Here is a 26,876-nt window from a genome sequence, read left to right on the forward strand (position 1 = left end):
TTTTATTAGTGGGGCTCACAGGAAACGTGCATGGTGCCCAAGGAACCTCTTACAGTATTTAACAATTCCTGTTGTGCTCCTGCAACAGGAAATGAGATCCTCGCTCTTTTAAAAATTATATTTATTTATGTATTTATTTACGTGTGTGTGCAACAGTGAGTGTAAATGCAGCAAGCAGTCAGAGGGCAACTTGTGGGCGTCAATTCTTGTCCTCTACATGTGGGTCCCAGGGATTCCAGGGATGCTCCACCATGCTGAGTCTATTTATTTAGTTTTGGGGGTGCTAGACATTAAACCTAGAGTCTCTCCCACTGAGATATATCCCCATCCCTTATCATTTTTTTTCTTTATATTTTGAGGCAGGGGCTTGCTAGATTGCCCAAGCATTCATGGACCACGTGATCTTGGTGCTTCAGTCTCTCACAGAGTTGAGCCTGCATGACCTGGCCAGGCTAAGCAATCTTATTCTAAAAGCTGTTGCTAATTAGGATGTATGTTGTTCAATTTTAATACATTCATAAAGACAATGTCTGCAAAGATAAATTTTCTTGTATTTACATTCACTGTAGTTTACACTTGTGACAGAAATATGTTCAAACTTCACACACTGTGGACGTGAACGTGGCGCTGGGGGTGGAGTCAAAGCCTCTGCATGTGAGGCAAGTGCTCTGCCAGGGAGCCACGCCCCCAGGGCTCAAACTCTGTGCCCCTTGCAAGATAATTGCATCTTGTTTTTAATCCTTTAAATCACTGCTGCCAACAGAACACAAATATTATGAAAATCTTGCTAAAGTGAAGACTAATATGATTTATGAAACAAATAAAAATGAAATGCAAATCTCACTACTTACATCAGCAGGCCTCCAACCAAACACTCAACCCTCAGAGGCATTATTTAAGTGTACACACTCCCCGATGGAGAGATGGCTCAGTGGGTAAAGCACCTGCTGTACAAGTGTGAGGACCCGAGTTTGAATCCCCAGAACTTACATAAAGCCGGGCATGGCAGCCCGTGTCTGTAATCATGGCGCTCCTGTGGGGAGGTGGGGGGTGGGAGGTGGAGACAGACTCTCTGGAGCTCACAGGCCAGCTGCCTTGGTGTACACAACAGTGCAGGACAAAAAGAGACAATGTCTCAAGCCAGATGGAAGATGAGGACCAATATCCAAGGTTGTCCCCTGACCTACACACACACACATACACACACACACACACACACACACACACACACACACACACTGAAAATAAATGAATACAGACACTCAGTATTTTGTCACTCGAAGCCAGGAGACTCACTGTACATGTGTAGTTCAGTTCCTACAAGGAAGCCATGCTTGCCATGGTGGGAAGGCCGAGCTGCCGTTTAATACCCAGAGCCAGGCCGAGACACCTGCACACACTGTTCCCTCCACTGCAGTAGGGATGACTCCTACCGGCAGCGGATGACGCTGGAACAGGCAAAGTCACTTGGGTTTCTGCTCTGACTCCCAAGCCTGAGTGGCCCACCACACATTTCTAGAGCTTTCTTGAGTGCCCCGTGGACTGATGGGACAGACTGGGGGAGCCCATGATTATAATGGAGAAAAATTTTGTGTATGAAGGTGGGTTGGGCTGAAGGCAGAGAGTGAGAAGTCTTCTTGCGAGATCACAGCTGTCCCCCAGCCTCCACTCCTGCCTAGCACAGGTCTGAATCTGTGTAGGAATCGGTAGACTTATTCGGGCACCACCACCCCAGCACAGCTCCTTCCACTGTTTCTGAGATGTCTAGACCATCGCCCTGGGACTAACTGTGAGCTCCCCCCCCCACCCGGGGGGGGGGTGAGGATTCTCCAAGCCTCAGGGCAGGGCTCAGCTTTGCCTCAAACCGGACTCGAAGACCCGTGGCAGGTGACAGCAGAACCAGACCCAGGTGATCATAGATTCTCTCACCCAGCAGGGCCCCTACAGCACCTGGGAGGCAGACTGACAAGGACAGCTGCAGCGTGTGTCACAGAGGGAGGGGCCACATGGTTCAGTCTGTCCTCACTTCCCAAGGAAAAGGGGCCATGACGGGGCCAGAGCAGAGCTGAGAAAGTGTGTGCGAGGTGCCCAGTGAGCTGGCCATAGAGCGGGAAGGAGGTCCTGACCCTCCTGTCTCTATCCCTTTGCTGTGGGATCACAGGCCAGTCACTTCATGTCTCTGGGCATCACCGTGACAAACAGGGATTACTAGTACGTGCTAAAATCATCTGACTTCGGAGGAACACCTGTCCAAGTTTGGTTAGGAACCTGAGGCCCTGAGGTTCAGAGAAGGCAGGGGATGTGGCCATGGTCACACAGCAGGTGATAGAGTCTGGCTGGACTAGAACTGGAGCCCGTGCTCTCCAGGACTAGACTCCCAGTGGCCTGAGTCAGGAGGCAAAACCATGGGTGAAATTACCTGTGGTGTGAGGAGGAGAGGAGAGTTAGGGAGGACACCAACGTCGAGACCAACCCAGGCTGACCTCAGCATCTAAATCAGACACAGGTTCAGTCTGAACAGCATGGAAGGACAGCTTCCTGTTTGTTCCTTCCTGGGACGTGCTGACCAGTGTGAGCTCCCCAGGGAGGAAAAGTCAAGTGCAACTGAGGAAAGACGAGCCAAGGTCCTCTGTAGCCCTGTACTAGGTCAGCGTCCTTTGCTGAGTTCAAGGAGACCCAGACTGGAAGATCACGGGGCGTGGCAACGGCCCTGCTGACGGTGTGGTCCCTGGGCTCCCTTCCTGCACCCTTCCTTCAAGCTGTCACTCACCAGGGCTGGGTTCTGGGCAGTCAGCACTCCTTCGGCCTTATTTCCTAATCCTGTCAGATCTCCAAAGCCAACAGCCAGGCTCCACCACCTTCCCAGAACCCTTTACTTTTGGAGGACACACTGGACCATGTCCTCCTAAAGGCAAGCACCTGACTGTGGGGGCCAAAGTCCTCAGGACTGCTGGAATCTCTGCACCCCAGGACACCACCATCCTCCAAGGCAGACCCTTACCAAGAAAGTTTTTGCCCCCGGAGTGTTACCACTGGGGTACAGCTGTCGTTGTCTGCCAATCACCTGCATGGGGTTGGCTGAGGTCACCTCTCACCTCTTACCTCTCACCTCTCTTCCCTTTGCACTTTATATCTCACTAAAATTCCTGAAAACCATTCTCATGAGGCTCCTGCACCTGGGTCATGTGACCTCAGATACCTAGGGGTCTGTGCCATTGCAGAGATGAGGGAACTGAGGCACAGAGACCCCCAGCAGCCAGGCAATAGAACATGAACTTGATCTGAGTCTTCCCAAATGAAAGCCCCGGCCTCGGCCCTCCGCTCCTCTCTGCCCACTGCTTGCATCATCTAGATGTGTTCATGTCCTCACACGCTGCTGCTGTCCCCTCTTGGTCCTCTGAGCTCACTTCCCATTCTTCTTCTCATTGCTAGAAGGCAAAGGGAAGGCTCTGCGGAAGGTCCAAGGAGAATGACTCAGTCCTCAGACTCCTAGCTGGCTCTGACCCTGTTTTTTGGTCAATCCTTGTGAATCAGGGCGGGTCTGACATTCTGGGAATGCAGGGAGACTTCAAACCAACTCCACGAAAACAAGTTGTAAAAACACTGGCTGCTGCTCCAAGCGCTCAGTGGGATGATAGGTTTGGCTCAGGGTTGAACAAGTTCATCAGGAGGGAACACACAGCAGGAAAGACATAGGCTAGACTCAAAGGAAGAACTTCCCAGTAATTGAGACCTGGGACCAGGGCTGGGTCTGGGTGTGGTCTCTTTGCAAACAGGCAAATCAGCATTCTGACCCTTCCAGGACCTTCTTGCCTGAAACATCCATGAAGCAACATCAAGCACCGAGGAGGCCAGCCCCACACATTCCCAGGCTCCACTCTTGACCTGTGCCTGGTTGAAAAGCATCCTAGTCTTCTTCCAGCCTGCCGGATGCTGCTCTACAGACCTGAAGGCAGACAGGGGCCTGGAGGTGGGCAGTGCTTTGGGCAGGATGAAGGCTGCCAACACAATCCCTCTTAGGCTTCTATGCTTCTAAGCTGCCCCCATGGAAAGAGCACCTCCTCTAGGCACCCTCCAACCCTGTAACTGAGGACCATAACAGGTCCTTAGGGTGCCTAGACCCCTTGCAGACAGGCTCCTTCTAGCTGGGAATACACAGGCCTGCGTCTGTTCCAGGCAATCACGTCCAAATCCAATCTTTCCTTCTCTGTCCAGAAACATCTGGAAGAGTCGTCCATGCTCATGTTGCCACTTCCTCCCTCTGTCCCATCAAGTTCACCAGCAGCTTCCTTGCAGGACCTCTTCATCCTCGGCTAACACTGGCCTGACCCTCCTGGAAAGGTTTCCCTCCTTGGCTTCCTGGAAACATTTCCTCCAGCTCTCAGGCCCTTACTGCTCTTCTCTCCCCATCCAGCACGGCTGCCCAGCCCATGCCCATTTTCTCTCTTACCCCTCAGATCTTGAGCTCAACCACTGGGCCTTCACATACCGGGACCTATCTCAGCATCTGAGTAGCCTGTCCAGGTCACCTGCCTTGCACCCCTCAGGTGCCCTGCACCACAGTGGCCAAGTAAGAACACATCACTCTCCCTTAGGCCTGCCTGCCTCATCCCTCATCTCAAGGGCCTCCATCTCCTGACTCCCAGGAAGATGAGCATCACCCTCCCACTCCATCTGCCTCAGATCCCTTAACCCATGGTGCACCAGGCCCTGCTCCTGCTCCCCGCCCTTTCCCAGTTGTCTTCTCTAGAGTCATGGCTCAACTCCTCCTGCAGGAAGCCCTGATTGCCCCATAGGCTTCAGTGTGCCTTCAGCTGCTTACACACACACACACACACACACACACACACACACACACACACACACACACACACACACATCTCGGCCCGCCCTGAGTCCAGAAACACCCAGATGAAGCAGCATGTCAAAGACTCAGGCTAGCTCCTGAAGGCAGCCAGCTGTGTCTGCTCTCACCCTCAGCCCCCAGGGCAAGGACGGATGCCACCCTCTGCTCCTCCAGGAGCCCTTTATGAGTCACCTCCCTTTATTGCTATTTTCTAGAGCTTTCACAAGTGCCCAGAGAACGTGCCCCCTACACATGCACGCACAGCCACACACAGACAGATGCATGCGGACAAAAATGCATAAGGCACGCATGCATGTGAATGCACACACCAGGGAGACACACTGGCGCCAGCACATAGGCTTCTAGAGCACAGAGACAAGCCTCAGGGGCATGAACATCCCGGAGACGGCAGAAGGGACCCGGATCACGGTTGCCCTGAACCCACCAGTTCGGGGGAACAGTGGCTCTGGCCAGTCCTGGAGGGCTACCCCGTCAGTCTGGACCCCGAAGCTATAGAAGGGTGAAGAAGGGCGTGTGAAGAGGAGGACTGAGGGATGCAGGCCGAGCTGGGACAGAGGGGGCTGCCAGCCCTTCTGTCAAAGCAGAACTCATGGCCGCAGTGGAGCCAAACTGAACAGAGAAGGTGACAGGGTCTGATCTGCTGGAAAGGGAGGAGAGAGCCCCGGTACACAGGTCACACTCAAAGCTGATGCAGCTGACAGGAACGAACACAGCATGGGCCCCATCTGCCTGCCCCCTGCCACCCCAGCACCTCCCAAATCCTCTTGAGTTCACAAGTAGCCTCCTCACTGTGGCACTGCGGGCCCTGACGCCTTACTCTGGTACCTACAGATCAAGAATAAATGTCATATGCAGGCCTCAATTCACCCTTCTAGTTCCGCCCTCTGTACCCCCGGGAGTCCCGCCACCTGGAGCTGTGTCCTTCTCCAGGGACTCTACTTAGCTCTGGATTTCCTTTGTGTGGAACATGTGTCTACCGTCCCCACCTGATAAATGCCTATAGATCCCCCAGCACCCACATGGGAAGTGCCTCTGTTCCTAGGACTGGCTTCAGCAGTGGCAGCCAGGTCCTACCGCCAGCCAGCACACCATGAGTAAACTGCATATGGTCAGAAGCACGCCCGGCTATATATAGCTCCAGCTTATATGCGATGCCTAGGCATTGTTCTAGGCATTTCCTGTTTTGACTCATGTAGCCCTTACGACAGGGGCAGATTGGATTACCAGAGACATCTGCAGCAGGACTGCCCATCCCCCCCAAAACCCTTAGCGTCACTCTGACATCTTCCCTTGGAGAACTGAGGTCTGTGTATCCATGGTCAAGGGTGGGAGAGCCTGGAAGTGATGGCTGAAGAGACGCTCGGAACCTCTCAAGGCCATGTCTTCTAAGGGAACACAGCTCTTACCTCACTTGTGAGCATTGCTCCTACAGGAACCCTGAATCACTTTGCAGGAGCTTTGGTTGCATAGGGACCATCATGCTATGGGAGAGCTCAACCAGGCATTTAGTTTGTTCGTTTGGAGACAGGGTCTAATTGTATAGCCCTGGCTAGCCCAGAACTCCTTATGTAGACCAGGCTGGCCTCAAACTCACAAAGATTCACCTGTCTCTGCTTTCTGAGTGCTGGACTTAAAGGTGTGTACCATCATGCCTAGTTTTCAATCAGGCTTTTGCACAAAGGAGGCCCTGACCCTACATGAAGGCAAAGAGAAGCCCCAATCCAGGGGACCACCTCCTTGCTGTTCTAGCCACATGCATCACGCCAGGAGCTGCTTGCCCGAGCCCATCTTAAATCTCTGATTTATAAAATGAAAGGGTTTGTTTGTTTGTTTTTGGACAGAGTCTCATGTGGCCCAAGATGACTTGGAACTTGCTATGTAGTCGAGGATGACCTTGAACGTCTGATTCTAATGCTTCCACCTCCTGAGTGCTGGGATTATAAATCTGTACTTCCATGGCCAGTTTTAGGAGGTAGAAGGGATTGAACACAGGGCTTCAGGCATACTAGGCAAATATTCTCCAATTAAGCCACAGTCCCCTGAAACGGCAGCTTTTATGTAAGGTCACAAAGTTTGGGGTGATCTGTTGCATAAAGTACCGGTCTCTCTGCTTCAGAGAAGAAAGATATAGTGCACAGAGGGCTTAAGCAACTTGCCTGAGGTCACACAGGCAGTAAGTGGCAGAGGCAGGATTTCAACCCAGGCAGCGAAGAAATGATGGAAAGAAGAGATGAGCCAACCAGTGACCGGGTACGAGGGAGCAAAAGCAGTGTGTGACACCCCCCACCCCCTCTACCCCGTGCAAGGTGACGGCTTAGACCAGCCGGTGTGGAACAAGTGAGTCTGACCAAGCCCTTGTTGCCATGACAACTGGCTATTCACAACACTGGGGGGTCATGGGGTCAGAGGTGCCATGGCCTCTGCCCTCTGCAGGGAATGGCCCCACAGGCTCACCCTGTTTCTCCTCTCCCCTGCAGCTCTGACACTTGCAGAATTGTGGGTGGGCCACAGGCTGCTGATACTCGAAGGCCTGTGGACTCTAGGTGCTGCTAGAGACCTGGATTGAATCACAGCATGGCCACTGACTGGCCTTGTGAATTTGGACACGCCCCTAACTGTCTCTGAGCCCAACTGACAGGCACACAGCTCTGACATCATGGGGTAGAGATGACATGAGGGTCCTGTAACCCACAGACAAAAGGACACGCCCGTAATAGGAAGTCAGGTAATAGCAATGACTTCTCCCCACCACTCAGTGTGAGCTTGCTGTGTGCCGGGCCTCTCTGCGTGCCAAGTTTCTGCTCTACCACTGAGCAGAGCCGCAGTGGGAAAGGCCTCAGACTCATAGCAAAGGTGACATTGACACAGCCCAGGCCTGTTCCCCTTCAAAAGTCTAATTCCTGACATAGCAGTCAAGATCTAGAAGCAACCCAACTGTCCATGAATGGGTGAATGGGCGAGATGTGGTATGTCCACGCCATGGAATATTACTTTGCCTGTAAAAGGAAAGCCTGACACTTGCTATATAACACTGATGAACCAAGAGGGCATTACCCTAAGTGAAGTAAGGCACTCACAAAGTGACAGATACCAGGGCATTCCATTTAATGAAGCTTCGAAAGGAGTCAAATTCAGAGAAACAGAAAGCAGAGTGGTGGGGACTGGGGACTGGGGGAGGGGAGGGGAGGGGAAGACGCCGGGAAGGGAAGTGGCCGGGAAGGGCTGTCTAATGGGTGTACAGTGACGCTTTCACCTGATGAAAAAGCTCTGGAGATGTAGCTCCAGGGTAAAGCACTTTCCTCTGTGTATTAGTACTAGGCCTGGGTTCCCCAAACACCCACTTTGGGGGCTTGTTGCACAACAATGAAATTGGAGTTACCACCATGCAGTTGTGAGTCAAAACAGCTCAGATGGTTATGTTGTATGTGTCTTTCGCTTTTTTAAATGGGTTCTCTAGCCCAGACTGGTCTCAACTCTCTAGGTAGCCGAGGATGACCTTGAACTTCTGATCCTCCTGCCCCCACATCTCCAGTGCTGGAATTACAGGCCTCCATCCACCACACCTGGCTTGTTAATGTGGTTCCAGGGTTTAAACCCACAGCATCTTCCATGCGAGGCAAACGTTCTACCAAATGAGCTCCATCCCCTGCCTGTGCTACGCATTTTTAATATAAAGTTTAATCACATGCTTCCAGTTTGGGGGAAGACAAGAGCTGAGAAGGGTAGTGGGGGGGGGCAGGCACTCAGCAAGGCCTCAAATTTGCACAGGAGCACTTAAGTGGGGCAGGATTTGGGCAAACATAGACGGGCAGGGCGCTCTCCAGGCTAAGGCTGGACCTCTAGCTGACTCCAAGCCCTGATTGTCCAAGTCCTCCAAAGTCTGACCCCAAAGTGCTGCTCCTGAGGAGAGCAGGCCCCGGCCTTCAAGAAAGAAGGGATTCCTTGAGCTCCTACTATGCGCTCCTGGGCCCACTTACATATGACCTGGGTCCCTTCTGTTCCAGTGCCTTGGTCTTCCCAAGAGTGATGCGCGATGCCAAAGTGTCCCTACAGTTCTCCCACTGGCAACCCCCGCTGGAGTGGGCATGAGGCCTGCAGAGAGGAAAGTCTAGGACACTGGTCCGGAGGGGGCAGCAGGGAGCCGCTGCTTCGGTCTCATGGCCCTGCCCTAAGCAGCCCCTGCCCAGTTTGTAGAAGGGACTGAGAGACCCAAGAGGGTTGGACTTAATTCAGACTCAGTAGGCCTGTGCCTACTGTGTGGACCGGCTACGTGCATGACGGGGGCCGCAATCCTCAGTCCTAGGCCAGTTGTTCCTCCAGTTCCACACAGGTGCCAAAAGTAGAAAAGACTCAAACATAGAGCAAAGCATGATTTCCTGTAATCATAAGGATAACATCTTCTCACCCTGGAGCTTTCTAGAAGAGACTGCCTCTGGCCCCTTCCCCTCCAGCAACCCCCTCCTCCAGAAGCAATGGTTCCCAGCCCTGACTCTGCTAGGTCACGTCAGGACACGGCACCAAGGATCCTTGCTATAACCACGGGGTTATATGGAGCCAGGTTAGATGGATAGGTGGTTAGATGGTTAGATGAAGCCAGGACACCAGATGCTGAGGCCAGGGCTGGCATACAGTAGGCACTCAATAACAGCCACTACCCTCAGTTCTCCGCTTTCAGACAAAAAGCCATTTTATTGATTGGTTTGTTCCACTCAAAGGCTGGTTTGTTTGTTTGCATCATCCCAGAAGGCATTCCCCTCAGGACACAGAGAGACTGGAGGCCCAGGGGAGAGGCAGGTGGGAGGAGCCACACTCTACAGAAAAAAGGGAAAGTGCCATCCCCTGGGACCAGGCTGTGAAACTCTCCTCAGCAGCCCCTCGGCCCAGGAGAGCCCAGGGTGGCCCCAGAGGCTACTTAATAAGCTCCCTGGTGACTGGTGGGAGGCTGATGCACCGGGCTGTGCTTAGATCACATCCAGCATTCTATTCTTAGCCACAGAGAACCTGGTGCCTGCCCTGCACCGCCCGGAAGAACCTGACAACCCCAGGTGGCCACTCACAGCAGTGGGGCCTGAGTGGGCAGCTCTATGGCCTGAATTGAGTTAGGCCACTGGAGGGCCTTAAGGCGGCCCAGGACTCCCCGGAGGGACTGCCTGGGCTGGCCGTGGCTCACTGTTTCCTGCCAGGCTTCCCCTGCTGCATAGGTGTTACTTAGGCCACAGCAAAGGACTCCGAATTAGGGACAAGTTTCTCACACAAGCCAGTACTGTGTGTCGGTGTGCACGGAGCAGGGACAGACAGACACCTTGCTGTCCCTCTTGTCTCTTGGATGCAGGGACCAGACACCACCCTCCCCAGCGGCATCCCGGGAGTATGAGGTGTGGGCCTCTGGGACAGGTGGGAGGCACACTCCAGGGACTCTCCTCAACTTGCCAGCACTGCTGTAGGCCAGGACCGACAGGACCTGCCTGCATATGGGGGCCTGGCCTGGGCAGCTGGCGGTGATGCAGGATTGGGGCCGGGAGTCCCAGGACCTGAGGGGCAGAGTGAGAGTCACTCTGACATCCCCCTCCCTTCCCTACTGGTCTTAAGGAGGTGTCAGTGGGGCAGCTGAGAGCTCCAGGGTGACTTTATTTCATCAAAGCCCAGAGCATCCACTCCAGGAGCCAGCAGCCTGGCCACACAGGGTGCTTGGTCAGAGCACCCTGGCCAGGATGGGCTCTCAAGGGATAGGGCTGGCTCTACCCAGCATCCCATCCTCCTGAGTCCTGAGGGTCCCTCCTAAGGCCTTTATGCCTAGAGCAGGCTGTCCGTGCCTCCCTGACCTTGGGCCGTCAAGCCTCGCAGTAGAGCAGGTAGACTTCCTCCAATCATCAACCTGCCCAGGAACCCTAGGCATCCCTCGACCCTGCTGCACTAGACACTGCTGGGCAGGGTAACCTGCGCCTATAGAGCCGCACACCCCAATCCCAAGCAGCCGTGACCTGTCGCAGCCCCAAAGTGGAACCACGGGTGAGAGCCCCAGGGCCCATTGCCTTTAGGGATCATAATGCCTCCACACGGCTTCCCTTTGGGTGCCAGCGTCCTGGTGCCACCTCTTCAAATACCCTGTTTGGGATGGGAAAACTGGGGCAGGGGGAGGAAGATCAGCTGCCCAAGGTCACATAGGCGGTTGGAGGCAGAGGACAGTAGAATCTTCCCTGGGGTAGAGGTTGCCATGGATACACCTTGGGACTGGTGCCCACCACTGACCCTTCTGTGGGCGCTTCCTTTCCATCCACCCCAAAGTGGGGCCCCTGGGACATGGCTGTCTTCTGTTCCCTGAGTCCTCAACACAGTGACTGAGGGATAAGCAGGGGGTAGGTAGGTAGGACAGTGAGTGGGATCCCGGCCTCATGCCCAAGGTTGGCTACTGAGCATGCACGTAGTCGGCTGAGGACTGACCCTGACACACGTAGGGGACACTTGTCAGGCAACCAGCAGTTAATTAGCCAGCTGCTCCATCCGAGGAAGCAAATGAGGCTCACACAGGCCATCTTTCACAGTCTGGCTGTCACCAGGACCAGGAAGCTAGCCTCAGTGCTGGAGCCCCTGGGCGGTACTTGGGGCTGTGCCCTCGGCCTCCCAGCTCAGTAGCTTCTGCTTTTCCTTCAAGGCAGCACGCAGTTCCCTGTGACCCAAGGAACAAGGAAGAAAGGGACTCCTCAGATCACCTAGTTAGCCTGAAGGGTTGCCTGGCCTGCCTGAAAGTGACAGGCCCTGGGTCACTCAGAGTGACAGGCGCCAGCATACCTCTGCTGTTGCTCCTTCCTGGGCCTTGTGGAAACGGCTTTTTTTTTTTTTTTTTTTTTTTTTTTTTTGCTGAGGGAGACCGTGGATCAAGTATCGACAGGGCTCCGTTTCTTTGCTGAGGCCTGGAATTGGCTCTTCCCTCCCGGGTGCCGACCACGCACCTTGTTTGCTTTGACCTCAGCCCGGCCTGTCAGATCTAGCCGCTTCAGCAGCTCGTTTCCATCAAGGTCAGAAAGGCAAGCTGCAGATCCAAGGGTGCGCGGGCACAAGTGTGGGAACCCAGACAGAACCTTTCCTAAGCCAGAAAGACAGGAGGTGGGTCAGAGATGTGACTCAGTGGTGGAGTGCTGACCTAGTATGGACAAGGTCTTGAGTGTGTAAGACCCTGACTCTACACACCACACACACATACACACACACACACACACACACACACACACTAGGGCCTATCTTTTCTTTGTAACCAGCTTAAGTTACATTGCTAGGCTAGTACATCCTTTCAGCTGCTGCACCCCTGGGCCTCTCCTACCCACCAACCCAAGCGTAGGGAACATCTGGACAGTCTCTGGGGCCAGCCTTGCCAGCTGTCTGTTCTCCACTCTGCTCTGATGGGGCCAGGACACCATCTGGGAGCTGTAGGCATAAAGGCATTAGGAGGGACCCTCAGGACTCAGGAGGATGGGATGCTGGGTAGAGCCAGCCCTATCCCTTGAGAGCCCATCCTGGCCAGGGTGCTCTGACCAGGCTCCTGGAGTGGATGTTCTGGGCTTTGATGAAAAAAGTCACCCTGGAGCTCTCAGCTGCCCCACTGACGCCTCCTTAAGACCAGTAGGGAAGGGAGGGGGATGTCAGAGTGACTCTCTCACTCTGCCCCTCAGGTCCTGGGACTCCCAGCCCCAATCCTTCATCACCGCCAGCTGCCCAGGCCAGGCCCCCATATGCAGGCAGGTCCTGTCGGTCCTGGCCTACAGCAGTGCTGGCAAGTTGAGGAGAGTCCCTGGAGTGTGCCTCCCACCTGTCCCAGAGGCCCACACCTCATACTCCCGGGATGCCGCTGGGGAGGGTGGTGTCTGGTCCCTGCATCCAAGAGACAAGAGGGACAGCAAGGTGTCTGTCTGTCTGTCCCTGCTCCGTGCACACCGACACACAGTACTGGCTTGTGTGAGAAACTTGTCCCTAATTCGGAGTCCTTTGCTGTGGCCTAAGTAACACCTATGCATCAGGGGAAGCCTGGCAGGAAACAGTGAGCCACGGCCAAGGGACACTTCTGGAAACAGTGACAAGTCAGCCAGAAGCCTGGGGATTCACAGCAACTGAACAATAGAGACTATTGATGATCTGATGATCATAGCGCTCTGTGTGTGTGTGTGTGTGTGTGTAAGTCAATCTATTTGTCTGTCTATCTATCTATCTATCTATCTATCTATCTATCTATCTATCTATCTATCTATCTATCTATCTATCCTATCCTATCCTAGTCTTTTTTTTTCTTCCTGAGACAGGGATTCATCTATCCCAGCCTAAACTTGAACTTCTACAGAGTCAAGGTTGACTTTGAACTTCTGATCCCCCTGCCTTTATCTCTTGAACGTTTGGATTAGTTGCAGGTATGGGCCACTATACCTGGTTTATACACCGTTGGGGATTGAGCCCAGGGCTTTTCTGGGCAAGCACTCTACCAACTGAGCCACATTGCCAGCCCCTAAGTCAGTTTATAATCCGTATCCATGAGATCTCCCTAGATCAGTACAAACGCCTTGTGTGGGAGTTATTATTATTCTCATTCAACAGAGAAAGAAACTGAAGCTGGCAGACTGTGGAACCATCCAGAGTTTCTACACCACGTCAAGCTGCAGGTACTAACCAGCATTTCAGCCTGGCTCCACTGGCCTCTCCAGCTCCATCCTGCTTTGCTGTGAGATCTGGGGCCACAGGAGCGCCATTAGTGAGGTGACCAGGGCTAGCAACTGCTGAGGCAAGGTAAAAAGGGGAGTGCATTTCACTGACGAAAGGTGGCCAACCCCACCAGGGGCAGCCTGGAGGCCCTCAAGACTGGAGGAGAAGTAAGCATGCCAGAACTCCTTTCAGCCTTAGAAAAGATGTGCCAGTGACCTTGCCTAACCACAATGAGAAGACTTGAGGCTCGCAGAGAAGGACGTGCTTAAAAATCCAGTCAGTCCACACATGCCAACTGGACACTAGCCAAGTGCTGGGACACTGGGATGAGTGTGACTTGGCCCTGGCCCTCAGGGCACTCCTGGTCAGCTAGGCACCCACTGAGCTGGTACTTTGACACTCCTTATCTACCCAGCAACCTCTCCAGTGGTCTTCCTGTGCTCCCATTGTCTAGGGCCCTTCAAGCTTCCCCATTCACTGCCATCTCTACATCTCTGCTATAGTTACTTTGCTAAGAATATTGGACAGACCCCACCCCCACCCCACCCTACCCCCCATGTGGTGTCTCACTACAATGCTAAGTCCAGGCCAGTGGGTCCTGTGCCCTCCCTCCTCTTCTAGGTCTCCCTTACTCCACTTGACTCCTCAGACTTCCTACAGCAGCTGGGAATCTCTGCCCAGGGTAATTGGTCCTCAATAGCTCCTGGGAGATCTGATGCTAAGCAGGGTCTAGGTACAGCTCCACGGCACAGAATAAATGTGTCACCCGCCCACCCACCACCACGACCTGGAACAATTAAAAACTTGCTTCTTCCTTTTAAGGCTTGTATTTGTCTTTCTTTAAAAACCCTTAGTGGGCTGGGAGATGAAATGGAAGATTCTTAGTCAGACGTGTCTTGGCATTTCCTAGGGCTGGCTGTGTGCCATGCCCACAGTCGGTGCCTGAGACAGGTCCGTTTGGTGGATGAAGAATCAACACAGCTCTACCTTCCACGTGTCCTGTGGCCTGAAGCTCTACTATTATAGCCAAGTCTGTCTTGCACTGGTGTCCTCAAGATAGTCTCCAGAACGCCAACGGTCCTAAGCCAAGAACAGGCTTCTCTCTGCACAAGGCAGCCTGGTAACAACTTGGCTAGCAGCTTGTCCTGGGCTCCAGGCCTCCAAACAAGCCTGGGAACCTGGCACGATAATGTGCACCTGAAATCACAACACTTAGAGTTCAAGACCTGCCCAGATTGTATAAGACTTGGTCTCAAAAACAAAGCACAACACAGATATCACAAATTTGTGAAGAGCTAACTGTACCGTTTGTAATGCAGGAAAAGCCCCAAGATTGCAGGACAGTGTGCAGTGTGTGTGTGTGTGTGTGTGTGTGTGTGTGTGTGTGTGTGTGTGTGTGTTTTAGAGGATGCTCTGAGGCTGGTATCCAGGAAAGGCCACACTGAACTGACCATTTAATAGAGGCAGATGTCCAAGCTCAGCCCCCACCACTAATTCTTGGTTGAGGACAAAAGAAGGTGAGACCATAGAGCCTGCAGAGTACAGAGAAGGAGATGGTCAAGGGTGGGTTGGAGATGTGAGCTAACTGTAGGGCAGGGGCTTTGTCTGCTGTGCCAGGCAGCCATGGTTGGCAGAGGGGTGTCGAGATTCCTCCCTGGATTATGGTGGAGATTCAGGGTGGCGAGGCAAGCAGAGGCAGAAGTCCGGTGCCAGCTTTGCTCTGTGCATCATGATTTCCCTGTCTTCTGCCAGAAGGGTGTGGTCATGCCCTGACCAAGCACAGCCACTGCAGAAATCCGCCACCAGGATGGATGGAGTTCTCAGCATGACCCAGAGTACGAGCGGCCGGCTGGATAGGAATGCATGAATAAAGGCTAATAAGACCAGTCAACTAGAGAAGACACTCAGATAAGCACAAAGAAAGAAGTAAGGAGAAAGAAAAGGAGAAAGAAGGGGCGCTGGGATGCGGGAGGCAGGTTTGTGGACAGCAGGGTGAAGGGGTGGGGAGATTAGTGCCAGAACATAGAGTCCAGCAGGTACAGTCACAGAGCAGACACTTGGCGAAGCAGGTAAGTTCTGTAAGCCCCGTCTTTGCAGGGTGACCGCTCCTACCTTGAGCGCAGGAAAAGAACCATTCCCCCACCCCAGGCTCCATGCTCTTTCATGAAAGTTCCGTCCCAAACTATGCAAATGGTTTTACAGGTATGATGAGCTGAGGAAGCCTCTGGGCATGACACAGGCCTTCACTGCCTGGAAGGCAGCTTCCTGCACCTACACCATTTGGCATACTCCATGCGCGAGACATTTTGAAAATACCTATGTTGCAGGCAAGTGCTGTTTGGCTCTGTGGACAAGAGGCCAGAGCAGGCACCGGCATTACACATGGAGGACTCTGAGTAAGTGAAGCAGCAGGTCACTGGAGGGTAGACGTGAGGTTTCACAGGAAAAACAATCCCTCCCCTCCCCAGGCTGAAAGCCTGGAACCAAACCACAGCACCGAGTGGCCTCAGACAGTCACCTTGCTTTGACTCTCCATCCTCTCATCTATAAAGCGAGGCTGATGGTTAAAACCACAAAGCTGGGGGCTGGAGAGCTGGCTCAGTGGTTAAGAGAACTGACTGCTCTTCCAGAGGACCCAGGTTCAATTCCCAGCACCTACATGGCAGCTCACAACCTTCTGTAACTGGGCTCCAGCTCCAGGAGATTCATCCAATACCCTTTCTTCTGACCTTTGCGAGCACACACACACACACACACACACACACACACACACACACACACACACACACACACACACCAAAACAAATACTAAAAAAAAAAAATTAAAAAATAAAAAAAATTAAAAAGCCCCACAAAACTGCATCAGGTGCAGGATAAATATTCCCTCACTCAACTTGCAAAGCCAGCACAGGTGTGCTGTGTGTGAGAAGATGAGGACCTGAGATCCACGAGGAGGTGGGAGTCACAGTGCAGTCCTAGGCAGGCCTGCTTCTAGAACCTACCCTCGTTGTCTCCCTAACAAATGTTCCTCACAGACTGTGGGGTATTCAGAGGCATTTCGATAGTAATGCTTTGCAAGGCCACACTGGTGCGTGTCCAAGGCAACAAGAAGGAATCTTGAGTCCCCTGTGATACCAAAAGGCTTACGTTCCCAAAGCTTGAAGAACTGGCGGGGTCCAGAACGCCCAGGAAGAGGTCTCCTCCCCCATTGCCCACAGAGCAGCCGGATGCCCAGCTCTCCCAGATGGGGCCCCCGGCTTGGCCTACCACCACCTGCCTATCCTGCGTTCCACCCCTGGCAATTACCTAGAGGGTCCGGCTTGGTCTGGGTGTCAGGGGAGACTCTCCAGGGTCTCTCCCCAGTCCCCCCAGACCCTTGTACCAGCTTCGCTGAGCCTCCCTCTGGTTTCCCACTTGCAGGGATTGAAGAGACAGTGGATAGGGTGCTTCCACCGAAGAGGAAGTACATAGCAAGCCAGAGTCGCTGTGCAGTTAGCTGGGTAGGCAGGCCCGAGAGCACCATGACGGCCATGTCTGGTCTGAGGAAGGAGCCATCACTCCACCCATGAGGAATGGCCAACTGACCTTTAACCCAGGGCCACCCCTGGGAGCCTCAGCCTGAATAATGGAATGATTCAGATACTACCACCATCAACCACCAAGCAGAGCCCTTGCCTGCTCTACACTCAGGTTGTCTGGGGTCCAAGAATAAGAAAAAGGCCATGAAGCTAAATTGCATGTCTTCGCTAGGGAGACCTGGGCCGCAGACTGAAGATATCCTCTAGGATACTGTGGATGTAAGCCCCATGGCAGGACAGGCGGCCACCAGCATGCAGGCTTCTGGCTCGGGCCAGGGCCCTCTCCTCTGCCCTAGAGCCACACTGTTTGGAGTGTGAGTAGTTGGGACAGTTCACACACATACCCTCCACCCTGGGCAGAAGGCTCTGCTATCCACTGCTGGGACCCCACGCTCCAGGGTGGAAACGGACAGTTCCTGTTGCTCTGTTCCCCGCCTGCCTCACTGCAGCTACTGTTGGGCCCACGAGGATGGAGGATGGGCTCAGTCGGCCTCTGCACAGTCCCCAGACAAGATGAAAGGGATTCCAGCTACAGAACAATGGACTTCAGTTAGATGCAAGAAAGAACTTCCTGGAGAGGCGTTAAGGGATGACAGAGAAGGAGAGCTGGGTGAGGGTGACTGTAGAACTTCCTGTGAAATGTAAGATGCTGCCCTATCCATTGCGTCATTTTACCTTCGGCCAGCATGGACAGTAAGTGGTTCCGGGCTCTGTGGTACGCAGCTAAGGCTCAGCCAGGCTTAGTGGCTAGCTCGGCGGCGTCTTTCAGTTCTACTCAAAGATGCAGAGGCAGGACTGACAACCAGGACCGACTCTGGCCCACATCCCTCCCTCCACAGGGCCCTCTTCTGAGCACTGAGACACCAACCCTGTCACTGATGCCCAGGTGTGAGCTGTGAGTGAGGCAGGGGCAGACCCTCCTTGGGGGCTAGCTGCAAGGGCTCTGTGTTCTAGGCCTGTCCGCCTACGCTCTGCAGACACCGTCAGCATCCTGTGGGGCCTCCTAGCATTTCCATGCCAAGTGCCCAGCCACATCTCCTATACTGTCTCTTAGGCAGGCTTCCTCCCAAGTTTAGAGTCTGTCCTTGACACCATGTCACCTGGTCCTTGCTTAGAAGTAGCCCCACATGCTCCCCACACCCCCCATTACCAATGACGACTTTCTACCATACCCTGTAGGTTCCATATTCCCTTCCTGGCCTTCAGGAGACTGGGGGCTCCTGAGCTCAGGGCAGCAAGGTCTGAATAACCGTCATAGACCAGTGGTGGCGGCAATCACCTCTAGGGAACATGGCCACCACAGGCCTGGCTTTGAGCTGGCACGCAGAGGGTTTCTATGCACCTACCACTGGTGTCTTCGTGAACTTTGCCCACTGGGAGATAAGACAAGGCCTCTCTGGAGGCCACATTCATCCTGACTTGCTGGCGGAGACAGAGATGGAGAGAAGCAGCCCAGAACTCCGTCTCTGAGAGAACTGTAACGGTTAACAGGCTTTGGCATGGGGCCCCCCAGCTTACTACACTAGCAGGCTGAGCGTGACCCCCCCCCACCACACACACACAGTCTCATTCACGTAGAAAAACTCTGCTCAAGGACAAAATGACTTGCCCGTTGTCACCTTGCAGTAAATGACAAAGTCAGGACTAAAAATTCAAGGTTTTGTGTCTCTAAACCCTCTGGCTTCACCCTGCAACAGTCATTGGGTTGATTTGGCTGGCAATACCGGGGGTTGATTTCGGGGGGGGGGGAGGCAACTGCTGGTGAGGACTTCCACAGAGGCCTCTGATGTCTCCCAGACACCCCCCCTCACTGGGAAACAACCCCCGCCCCCCGACATTCTCCAGTTCTCCCAGGTGGGACCCGGGCCTGGTGGGCGGAGCAGTCGAGTGTCCGGGTTGGAAAACAAGCGGACTCAGACAAGGCTCCATTGTTACAGGGAGCCTGACACTTTGACCACTAAGACAAACCAAGCAAATCGAGTGCCGACTATCGTTTATGGAAAAGAAGGACAACGGGGGGGGGGGGGGGGAGGGGGGGCTACCGAGAGGACTCAGTGGTCAAGAGCACTGGCTGCTCCTCCAGAGGACCAGGGTTCGATTCCCAGCATCCACATGGCAGCTCACAACTGTCTGTAACTCCAGTTCCAGGGGGGACCTGACACCCTCTTCTGGCCTCTGAGGGGGTCAGGCATGCACATGGTGCAGACATACAAGCAGACAAAACACCCATGCACATAAGATAAATAAATACAATCTTTAAAAAAAAAAAAAAGAAGCAGACAATGGGAAGAACCCCAAGTCTATGGACTCATCCTTCCCCACCCAGCCCTGACCCCAGAAACTTGGTACAAGCAGTTGGCTGGGACAGAGAATCCGGAGACTGAGTCCAGCCAGGCTCTGCTGCTGTTTCTGCGACCTTTCACTGCACGCTGGTGACATGACGTGTCAGGCATGCACATTCCATGCATGGTCTCACATCAGACAAAGATTATGTCTACCCCCATTCTTCAGATGAGGAAACCAAGGCTGGAAAAAGACACCAGGGGAGCAAAGGCTGCTAGACTGAGGCTCAGAGGAGTCCCAGGTCAGCAGTGTGGCCGGGAGCTGCTCCTCAAGCAGGCAGCCTTGTGGGATGCTTCAGGCAGTGTGTGGAGACCACAGGCAGGTCTCAGATGCCCTTACTGAAATGTCCTGAAACTCTGATAACTGAGCCCAACCCTTGCCTCAGAAATAGCCCCAGCCTTCCCACAGCTGCAGACATTCTCCAAAGGCCCCAAAGGCCCGGAGCTGCTGCTGCAGCCACACCTACCTCAGGAACCTCTTTAGGGAACAAAGGGATTTAATACTCTAATCCCAAATTCCAGAGGGCAGAGTGTCCTCAACCTTCACAGCCAGTCCTAACGAAGGCAAGCACAAGGGTGCTCTTTAGGGTAAGTTTCTTCAGGATTCTTGGGGTGGGGTGTCCTGACTCCCTTTATGTAGGAAAGAACTTTCTCTTTGAGCCTTTTGGCTGGGGGGGAGGGGTGAGATGGTTTTGGGGGACACTTTTTCTTTTGTCTTCTTCTTTTGTTGTTGATGTTTTGTTCTGCTTCCTTGAGACAGGGTCTCTCTCCAGAGCCCCAGCTGTCCTGGAACTCACTCTGTAGACCAGATTGGCCTTGATTTCACAGGGATCTGCCTGCCTCTGCCTTCCCAGTGCTGGGATTAGAGTACTGGGCCATCGCGGTGTGTGTGTGTGTGTGTGGCTTTTCCTCAGAGTCCACTCACTCATTCACAAGCTGAACAGCTATAGAGGGAAAGCCGGGGACCCCCACTGCGACGGCCTACTTTGTGAGCCAGAAGACAAAAGAGCCTCAAGCAGGCCTGCGAATCTGGCCCCCAGCCTGGGAAAGGCTAGGCCTCTGGGGCGCCGCCTCTACTTCCTCCCCACCTGTCTTTTGGCCCTCCTGTTGTGGATGGAGAGGTGGCAAGGGATGGAGGAAGGACAGCCTGCAGAGGCTAGAGGTTCTAGCTACGCTTAGGAAGGAAGACACAAGCCCGGCTCAGAAGCGCTGCCTCCAGGAAGCCTTCCCCGATCCTTCCCTGGGCATCCCAGGCCTGACCGACCTAGGCCCATTCTGCACCATCATTGCTTCTGTGTCCTCCTCTCCCCACCGCCAGGCTGTTCATTCACACTGCGGAGCAACTGCCCTTTGCCTGGGATCCATTCCAACGCTCTCCTTGAGCACCTGTTCCCTCTCTGCAACCTGCTTGGTCCTGACGACACAGATAACAAAGGGCTTACCATTCCCTGAGCGTTTATCACGGGCTGCGGCTTTGTGCCTGCATGCATGGGGCCAGGGATGGAACCCAGGGCCTTGTGCATGCATATTCAGGAAGTGCTCCTCCACCTTTGAGCCAAACCCCAGGCCATGCTGGGCCTTTTGAGCATCTTACGTGTAGGATCTATGTCATCCTCACCATAGCCCTGGGAAGGAGGTGATGTAAGAGCCCCATTTTACAGATGGGGCTCGCCCCAGCCTTGTGAGTGGGACCAGCCCAGCCTCAGGAAATCACTTCTCGGCTTGGAATTTTGGCACTCACGTGTTTACCTGTGGTCAGTTTGTTTCCCCCACAGCCCATAGTCTCCAGTAGTGTCACCTGTCGGCGGATGGAGGGGAGGGTAATGCAGCTATTGGCTGGATCCCAAAGGCTTGTCTCAGTTGATCATTGCTGCCCCACAGGGTGTGAGAAGAGATACCCAGGCCCCCAGACATCTCGGACCTACTCCCTGCCCCAGTCCCAGCTCAAGGTCCCTCCCAGACCAACAACTGTCTGCTCACGCCCACACATGAAGATGGGAAGCAGCAGCTCCCATCTAAATTCACCTAAAAACCTCCCCCAGGGTGTCCTCCCAGCCATGCCCTGGTTCCAGTCGCTGGGCTCTTCAGTTAGCTTCTTACAGAGTCATTAGTTCATGAGGCCAAAGAGGGAAAGGCAAGGGGATTCGCTGACCGTGTGCCTGCCTGTGTGCTAGACCTCGGCAGGTCCTCTGTCTACATCTCACTAAACCTCACACATTGCTATTATCAGCTCATCTTAGAGGTAAGAAAACAGACTCCAGAGGTGAAAGACTTGGGCCAGGGGCCACTTGCTTCCTCTGCCCTAGGACAGCTGCCTTGTACCAAACACACCGCTGGGCACTCAGGGGAGGGGTTCTGCAGGCTGCTTAGCAGGGAGATCCATCCCCTCGCCGGGTTAGTCAGGTAAACAGGGGCCTCGGGCCAGCAACCGAGGAGGGTTGAACTCCACCTGCTTGAGAGGAGTCCCAAGGGCTTCTGGGTGGAGGGATCTCCAGGCCTGGAAGGACTCTACCAGTCCTCCCCTAACCATAACAGAACAGCGGGCACGCCATGGCTCACAAAGCCCTGGCACCCTACGGGCAGCATAGCAAGAAGAAGCCAGCTGCCCTGCCAATGACCCCACAGTGGCCGAGCCAGCTGGCCTCTAGTCCTGCCAAGCTGGCCTAGCCCCGCCAGCTCTCAATCATAGCTAATGACCATGCTGCTTGCAGCCCAGGCCACCACCCTCCTTCAAGTGACCACAGTGCTCCTGGCCCAGATATCAGCGAGGCCAAAATCACAGCTGCCTGTCCCACCACATCCTTCGGCCCTGTACAGTGACCTCTTCCTCCTGCCAGGGTCATGAAGGGCACTGCAGAAGGCTGGGACACTAAACAAGACACAGAGGGGCTGACTCACTGCAGGCAATACACTCTGCCAGCCAGCACAGAGCCCGGGACCCGGGTTCCTTCCTGGGGACTATACTCAGTCCAGCACGGCCATATGTTGGCTTAGGTAAGAAGGCTTGAGTCTAGGCTCATCACATGCAAAGAACGCTCTCGAGGTACTGAGTGCAGTTGAGGCCATAGAGCATCTCCTAGAAGCTGGCTAAGTGTCCATTCAGTGACAGAGAGGAGCAAAGATTTCCAGTTGAAATAGAGGCAGGCCTGGCTCCCTGTCCCCTGATGGTTTAGCTGTAAGAATTTGGGCAAGACAGAGCACCTCTCTGAGCTCCAGCCTCTCGGCAGAAACAGCCATTTTGCAGAGTTACCATGATGGATAGTTCTAAAGTGCACAGCACAGTGTGCAGCCCATCCTAAGTACTGAAGGGCATTGGCTATTACTAACATCACCACAGTAGAATTAATCGTGCATGCATTTCCTAAACTGTAGAGTATTATTACTTTTATCGGTACGTTTACCATGAAGTGTTAAACATTTACAGGGGGCACCCCAGAGGGTCGGACAACCCAGGAGCATTTGGGGGCAGGATCTGTGACCCAAATTGGGCCCAAGCAGATAGAGAAGTGAGCAGAGAAGGGGCAGGGATGTGGTCCAGACTATCCCACAAGCAAAAGGGTAGCTCGGTGGTCACATGTGGTGTGTTCAACAGTGATGAGCAAGGGACCTGAGGTCCCACTGGTGGCTATGGCTGGCGAAGGCCGCACCCAAGGCCTGGTCCCCACTGCACAGAGGGTTCTAAACAGTCTCCACTCCTCTCCCACCCGATCGCTCAGCCTTCTGATTCTGAATCACTACCCCAGCGTCACCCTCCAGAATTCTCCTCACCCCTCCACCCACCATGACGTTTTATTCCCCGATACACACCGACTCACTCCCCTGTGTTCACAGTGAAGCCCTCCTTGACTGACCACCATTGCTGCCTAGGGTTTTACCTATGTGACCCTAGGGTCACCCATGACGAACTTGAGAAGTGAGCCTCACTGTGCTAATTTTACAGAGGGGAGAAGTAGTGGTCGCGTATGGTCAGGTGTCTCGGCCTCCAGTCTCTGAGCAGAAGGGCACAAGCAGGATTCCCTGAGGACTTCCCTGGCCACTCTCCCTTCCTCTTCCTCCACATCTCTAGAATCTGAGGCCTGAAGCTTGATCCTAGCTCAGCTACCTTGGTTCCCGCTGTTGCCTATAGGTATCTCCCCCGCCCCCAACGGTAGCGAGCTGGGGAGGAAGGATGGTAGGTCCTTCTCTCCTTGTCCTGCTCCATATTGCTCCTACACACACACACACACACACACACACACACGCACGCACACGCACACGCACACGCACACACTCAGCATAACCCGGACCGAGACACAATCAGGAGCCACTGGCCTCCTCTGAGGGGACGGAAGCACAGCAGAGCGCAGCTATTTCCCTAGCCTGCCTCCCAGGGAGGGCAATGATAAATTATTCACTGCACCCTGTGCTTAGAGAGGCCAGACAATGGGGCAAAGGGAATGGACACCAGCTCCTGCCCCACAGGAAGCCACAGTGGGTGTGAGGACGGTTAGAATCCAGAGCCCCTTCCCAGTGTCCCCAAACCGATCCTGGGAAGCTCCAAGGCGGCACAGGGAGTACATGGCCTGCCCGGGGCCCAGCTAAGCAAGTCGAAGTCTCTCAGCCTGCCACGGCCACCTGTGTTCTAGCGTCAGGCACGTTTGAGGATTTTCCAGACTTCCTGGTCAAAACTCCAGTTTCCTTTCTCCACAGGGAAGGAAATGGATGGTGGCCAGGCGCTGGGGGGATCTGTAGCTCAGTTAGTCTTGGTAGAAGAGACATTCCACCCTCACAGGAAAGCAGAGGGCTCGGAGAGTGACATGGCTGCCCCATGGCCAGGAGGCAGGGTAGGCTCATCACCACAGCACTGACCACGGGCCACTTAGCCCATCTGAGTGATTTCCACACCACTCGGCAGACCGTGGACGATCAGATAGTTCCTGGAGCAGACTCAGCAGGCAAAGATTTCACCTCTCTGAGCCTCGGTTTCCCACGTAGGGTCGTCCCAAATAACAAGCCCATACTGGGCACAAACTCCTCAGCGCTCCACCGCTTGCCTATGGGATCTTCTCGTTCTCTGAGCTGGTAACAGTGTTCTGACCCCACTTCACAGATGCGGCATCAGAAGGAGGCTTCCCCCCAAGCCCCTGCTCCGCCTCACCTGAGGTTCCCAGCTCTTTCCAGCACCGGTGAGATGAGATCACAGGTGTGAAATTAGTTCATCAAAGGAGAGCTCTGTCTAGGTGCAAGGATTATTATGAGGATCTGAATCCCCAGGCAGAGGTGGGGGAGGGGGAATCCCAAGCCCCTTAATCACCTTCCAGGCTCCCTGAACCCCTCCAACCCCAGGAACAGGCGTCTAGTCTTTGAGACCCCACTCCATCTCCCAGGTGCTTTCCAAGGTGGTTTCCCCAGACTCCAGGGAGTCCAGCACAACAAAGGTTAAGTAGTCCCAGCCAAGGCCACAGTGCCCAGACCAAGGCCATATGCCTCCCCCTCCCCACCCAGAACAAGAGCCCCACAGGGTCTGTGCCAAACGCTCTTTCACAATACCCCTGTCCGACACAGATCGACAGCCAGTGAGAGGAACCTCTGCCTGGGAAGCAGCACAGCTGGACTGTACCCCCAGACCTGGCAACCCTAACCTTAAGACCTAGAGAAGTTCTCTCCTGGGCCAGAGGATCTTGCAGGTTCCTCTGCAGTCACAGAAACTGAGGTCAGGCCTTGATCTGAGCCCCAGCACCAACCACACATGCTCACTGCAGCCTCATACATGGTCACCCCAACCTCATACTGAGGGTGGGGAAACCCCAGCCACAAACCCAGAAAAGTATGAGCTGGGAAGGGGAGAGGACCCTTGATGGATATTTGGAAATCTTTTTCAGGTCTGCTTCTGGCTCAACCACTCACTGGCTTTAGGGCCTGGGCCAACTGTGCTCCCCACAAGTCTTTAGTGTCCCCATTAATAACGTCAAGAAGGGAAGGAGGGTGAGTTCTGAGGGGTAACAACTCCAGCTTCCTTATGGCTGTGGCTTGGGGACCAACATGGTGAGCCCCTAACAGGTAAGAATACTTCAGTAACTTGGGGGACCCCGACTCTGGGAGGCAGGTTGTTCCTCCAACCTGGACCCCAGGAAGAGATCTTTTGGAACTGGGAAGCTTCCCACCTCTGCCCTCAACGCTGGGTCACTTTTCCTGGGAGGTGACCGGTCCATAATCCAAGAGTCGCTGGTAAGGAGAAGTATCTCTGCAACTTCAAGATCAGCGCTTGGATTTTGGATGCCCCCACCCCGTGGTCCCACCTTGCCAACCTCTTGTTTGCAGTCTATTTCCTTTCTTCTTCCCTCCCTCTTTGCTCTCTATCTTCTCCCTTCTCCCCGGTCAAATCCTCCGCACCGAGAGCAGAGATCCTCAGCCCTGTCATGCCTCAGTTTCCCCATCGGTCCGAGCCCATAACAATCACAACAGCTTTTATCTCAGGGAGGGGTAGCGCGGAGCTTCAGATAAGGAACGATTAGTGCAAGGGCGGGGCTCGGACCTGCACACAATGGGCACTCAATAAGTGCCTGTTTCTACTATCTTTTGCGCGCCCTCTCCTAAATAGTTGACTCTCTGCGGGTGTCCCCTCCACGCCCTCCACTGACCCGGGCCCGGTCTCTAGGCGCCGGGGACCGCTCCCGCCGCGCATCCGGGGCTCTCACCTGCAACCTCGGCTCGCTGGAGACTGGGGCAGAAGAAGCTTCTGTGTTCTCTTTGGTGCAAGCACCCCCAAGTCCTTAGCTTAGGGCGGAGGAAGGTGGAAGCTTCGGCTCGTAGCACCAGCCCAGGGGTTCAGTCTGACTGTCCTGCCTGCTTGGGACCCCTCACGGTGCGCTGGACTCGGGCGGCGCCAGTACAGTTTCAAGTCCGGAATAGTCGAGTCCAAGGCAGCTAAAGGTTTGGTTCTCCAGGAGCCGGAGGCCGGTGGGCGTCCCGGCTCCTTTACACTCAGGTCCGGGAGCTGGGGCCACCTTGCGCCGACCCGGGGGCGGAGGGCACACGGGCGGAGAAGGGTCGGTATGATGGGGCTGGGCGCGTCCCGCCTCGGAGCTCCGGGTCAAGCAGCTGCGGACCACCGGGCTGGGAAAGTCCAGGCGCGGAACACCGAGCTCGGACCAGCAGGGCAGGGCAGGACAGGCTGGGCGCCAGCGGCCGGAGCACGGCAAAGTCTGCCCAGGTCCCGACACGGCTCGCTCTGCAAATCTGGGCGGACCTAGCCCGGCGGCGGACTCTGGAGCTCCTCGCCGACGCTCCACTTCCTCCTCTCACCCGCTCCGCGCTCGTCGCTTGCTCAAGCCCGGCGCCGCAGCCTCTGCCACCGCGGCTGTCACCCTCGCCGCCCACCCCCACCCGAGCTGCAGACCGAGCCGAGCCGAGCCGAGCCCCGCC

General features: G+C 54.5%; 1 protein-coding gene across 2 annotated transcripts in view; it reads right to left on the reverse strand.

Moving 5' to 3' along the window:
• Positions 1-26,876, reverse strand: part of Gdpd5 (glycerophosphodiester phosphodiesterase domain containing 5) — an 81,070-nt gene extending 54,194 nt beyond the window's left edge. The window contains exon 1 of one of the 2 annotated variants that reach the window (XM_028877499.2): positions 26,150-26,876. The gene's annotated coding sequence lies outside the window, so the exon portion shown is untranslated. The remainder of the gene's footprint in view (positions 1-26,149) is intronic. The other variant, XM_028877500.2, reaches the window with a different exon arrangement.

The sequence above is a fragment of the Peromyscus leucopus genome, chromosome 1, assembly GCF_004664715.2.
Source record: "Peromyscus leucopus breed LL Stock chromosome 1, UCI_PerLeu_2.1, whole genome shotgun sequence".
Classification (NCBI taxonomy): Eukaryota; Metazoa; Chordata; class Mammalia; order Rodentia; family Cricetidae; genus Peromyscus; species Peromyscus leucopus.